General features: G+C 40.3%; 1 long non-coding RNA gene across 1 annotated transcript in view; it reads left to right on the top strand.

The window, feature by feature from the left end:
- The first annotated feature begins 1,149 nt into the window (after positions 1 to 1,149).
- LOC113545502 (uncharacterized) overlaps positions 1,150 to 4,575 on the top strand; it is a 12,887-nt gene continuing 9,461 nt past the window's right edge. The window contains exon 1 of the long non-coding RNA XR_003404619.3: positions 1,150 to 1,286. This is a non-coding gene — a long non-coding RNA (uncharacterized LOC113545502). The remainder of the gene's footprint in view (positions 1,287 to 4,575) is intronic.

The raw sequence follows: 4,575 nt of genomic DNA, 5'->3' as shown, positions 1-4,575 counted from the left end.
TATTGTGAGTAATGTAGGGCAGTCCAAGTGAAAAATAGAGCAAGATGTCTATGAAAGAAGCTAAAACCAAAAAACTGAAATGAAAAATTGAATCTTGGACGCCAGTGAATATTTCATATTAATTATAACCACTGATATGGAAATCATGGTGGTGAAGCATTGCCATCTCACAGCTCCAGGGTTCAGGGTTCGATCCTGAGCTTGGGTTACTCTCTGTGTGGAGTTTCATGTGTTCTCCCTGTGTCTGCATGGGCTTCCTCCAGGTTCTCCAGTTTCCTACCACCTCCCAAAAACAGTCTGGTAGGTGGATTGGCTAGTCTACATTTCTGCTAAATTGCGAGCATGTGTGTGCATGCTGTGTGCATGTATGATGGCCTGGCGTCCCATCCATTATGTATTCCTGCTTAGTGCCCAGTGTTCCTGGGATTGGCTCCTGATCCACTGTTACCCTAACCAGGATAAAGCATTACTGAAGATGAATGAATGAATATTGATGTGCAAGTTATTCAGATTTTTTTTCCATTGCCAAGGTTTCAGCTAAGTGCTGAGTGAGGAATCTGAATACTTGTGGAGAGATTTTTTTTCCAGATTGGTGGTAAAATGAATTTACTTTTAGAGTAAGGCTGTAATTCTCAAAATGAGGGAAAGTAAAGAAACTCTGAATGCCTTATATTTACTTAAAAACCAACATATTACAGTTTTTCTAAATTGCTTTGACCCAATTCTCAAATGATAAATAATATTTTCAAAACATGTGTAAAACTCTACACCATTGGTCACTTGTTCACAACAGATTTGAATTTCTCATGATTTTAAGCAAACCATGTTAAGCACATGTATGCAAATGAGTAAGTACAACTGTCTACGATTTGCACAATTACCAAATGCATATATCTTGCTGATCAAAACTGAGGTGTATATTCCATAAATATCATTGATATGGAATTTTTGTAATGTCTGCTAAATTGGTAAATTGGCTGTCAGGTGAACCTCAGACTTCACTAATGAATGGGGAGTTTCCCCCATCTTCCATCAACCAATGAAACATCTTGTCAGGTTAGTTGACAGGTGCCATTCATGAGTACAGATATTGCCATAGATCTTGACAACAACTGAATCACTACAATTTCTGAACATGGAGGAGCCTGGCCAGGGGCAACTCCATGTTCACAGAAGAATAGGAAGAAGAGGAAGAGGAGCAAGGATGCGTGGTGGTGGTGTACTGAGTGGAAGAAAGCAGTCTAGAGGAAGAGGCAGAAGCGTACAAAGACATGGAGCTGTCCCAGGTGAAATATGGGCCACAATTGTGGACCCTGTCATTAACCATGGCCTAATGTCAACCGGTCCACAGTGTCATTCCGCAGGGAAAACATGTATGTACTCACTCAATACTGGAAATGTTCATGTTACAGTAATCCAGTTACAGCAATACAGCAACTAAAAGTCAATGCACATCTTAAACTTTTTTCAAAGAAATATTGCTCATGCCGAAAGAAATACATGAGGCACGCAGTACAGCACAGTACATATACAATTATGATCTACTTCTGAGTTCCTTTGTGTAGGACTAGACGACTAACTCATGCTTGTGGTAGAAGAACAGATTTAACACCTCAGCTAGAGCAAGAGATCTGCACAATGTTGATGGCAAATAACGCTATCTGAGAGAGATCCAATTTTAGTGCAGTGTTAGATGACAGTAAAGTCTTTCAAAACATCAACTCTGTCAGCATCTCTACAATAAATAGAGTGCTGAAGAGACATCAGATGACAATGAAACAGTTGTACGCAGTACCATTTGAGAGGAACTGTGACAGATTTAAGGAGCTGTGGCACTACACAGTAGTATATTGTACAGTGTTATGTATTCTCCTTCACTATGGCCTGTATATGTGTATAGAAGTTGCAGAGAATAACAATTATATATTGCTATAACAATATGATTCTATAGTTAAACCAATGTTATATTTACAGAGAATAATGTGTTATAGAGAATAATGGAACAGGAAGGGAGTGAAATACCTCACACCCTTGTGTGCATGGATGAGGCTGGTTTCAATCTGGTCAAAGGCAGGACACATGGCCGAAATGCCATAGACCACCAAGCCACAGTAGTTGTACAAGGCCAACACTGGGGCAATATAACAATGTGTGCAACAATATCCAAGAACAGTGTGAGTACACATATTCCCAATATCGGACCATACAACACCCAGCATCTCCTGACATTCTGGGACACCTCCTATCCCTGACAATGAGAGCTATTTGGTAAGACATGACTTGCCATTGCAGTTGTGTGGGATAATGTAAGCTTCCACTGCACAGTCATCAGGGAATGGTTTGCTGTCCACCAAAGGATGCTGATGGAGTTCCATCCACCATATTCTCCATTCCTGAATCCAGTTGAAGAATTATTTTCTGCATGGAGGTGGAAAGTATATGATCATCGACTTCAAGACTACAGTGGATGCTGCTTGTGATGACATCACAGCAGAACATTGAAGGTGATTGTTGCGGCATGTGAGAAGATTCATCAGGTGTGATATCAATGAAAATCAGTAGCCAGACAGACAGGTGCGACAGGACGTCCAGTGAGGTGGATGGAGTCTTTAGTGTAGCACTGTAGTGTTACTGCGTTACAGTACAATGTGTTATTTTTGGTTTCAGCAGAATTTTCTTTTTGATATTGATGCATTTTCGCACTCTATTGTGCTGCATGATTTTTTTGTTTAAAACTAAAAAGTTACATGGAAATGTGTGTGCCCTTTTTGCTGTACAAAGTGTAATCTAAGAGCTTGTACTGTTGAAATCTGAATCTGAATAGTATTCAATCTGATATGTAATAGTATTCAGTTAGCTAGAGAAAAATGACATTCTGCCACAGTAAGCATTCGGTGTCAGTGAAAAAGTAGAACAAGACTGAAATTTGTATTTGGATGTAAGGAACACTTCCAGGGTCCACTGCCATAGTGACAAAACATCTAAACATCTTGCTCACCTTATGCATTGACAAAAGAACTCATTTTTGGTGGCTCTGGCTAACTTACTGACACAATGACTATGTTCTGAAGCATGAGTTAAATGTTTTGGATGAGTTATAACCTTTTGCAGGTGAACTATGGTGTTGTGATGTCTCATATAAGCTGTTTTGACCTAGATGCACCTAAAGTTTTGAGAATGTTAAAACTGTTTCAAACAAATGAGCCAAAGCCATCGAGGAAAACTATCTTATTTAGCTAATAATAATAATAATAATGATAATAATAATATGTTCCTATGATAATATATAATATTGTATAATATGCTAATATGTGTAATATGGTATGATAATATTTCTATTATCTGACAACATTTAGATATATGCTGCTCCACTGAGCTGCTGCTGTTTTATAATACACACGTGTACACCAGTTTAAAGCCGCCTCAGTTAAACAGTGTGCTGTGTCCTTGTGCTCTAACAAAGCTGTCCATTAGCCTACAGAGCTGCTCCATAATAGTGCTCTCATCATCAGCTTCTCCAAACCTCACGTTTCTTCAAGAGAGGATGGAGAGGTTTGTGTGTGTGGTGGGGTCAAGATGACCGAGCTCGACCCTGTGGGTACACACACACACACTGAAAGAATAGCTAAAGAGATTAGTCCGTTCCCATCGAACAAATCTTTCTCCTTTAGAAAAGCCATTGTTGAATGTGTGGTCTTAAGCTTGCGGAAGCACAATGTCTTCTTCCACACAATGCCAGTGTGTGTGTGTGTGTGTGTGTGTGTGTGTGTAAATATTTCTCCATCTCCTTCTCTTGGCTTACAGATTTTAAAAGTGCCTGCTCGCTGAGTGAAGAACAATGCGGCTGTTGTTGGTTGGGAATGGTGTGTGAAGAGGAAAGTAAACGCACCGAGAGGAAACCTCTCCTAGAGTTCATTAGCTAAACAAACAGCCACTGAGGAGAAGCTGCTCCTCATCTGTCTGTTAGTTGTGCCCGGCCTTCACACACAGTCTCTGTTTCTTTATCTCTCTATCATCGTCTATCCACCCATCATGCTTTGTTTGTATTTGGAACACGTGCTGGTCTGGGTATGTTGCTATAACCACAGTCACCCAGGCGGGTTGGCACGTGCGTTTTCTTTAAGCGGTTAGACTTGATTCCTTAAACCAACCACCTGTTATGAAGGCAAAAGGGATAGAGAACAGATGCGAAATGGAGTGAGTGTGTATGTTGGTTTAGTACTACTAGGTTGCACACCTGTCCATGGATAACAGACGGCTAAGCCTAAAAAAACTGTTAAGCATAGATTCAGAAAAAAAAGGGGCACCCCAGGAATAACTAGCTGCATGAAGAAGGAACGGGAGAGAACGGTACACTGACGAAAGGTCGAGAAGGTCGAGGCTTTTCATGATCTATTGTTATACCAACTGTAAATAATACATGCCTTCAGAAAAATCTGAGACCTTATTCTATCTTGAGGTTGATAATCTCCAGACATGCTTTAGTGCATACGTGTCAGTGTTGGGTTAAACTTAACACCCTACAGAGACTTGCGAGACTGAGAGATTGCGGATTGGTAAGGACCTGTCTCTGCC

Source organism: Pangasianodon hypophthalmus, chromosome 1, assembly GCF_027358585.1.
Source record: "Pangasianodon hypophthalmus isolate fPanHyp1 chromosome 1, fPanHyp1.pri, whole genome shotgun sequence".
NCBI lineage: Eukaryota > Metazoa > Chordata > Actinopteri > Siluriformes > Pangasiidae > Pangasianodon > Pangasianodon hypophthalmus.
This window is presented reverse-complemented; position numbering and strand designations above follow the sequence as displayed.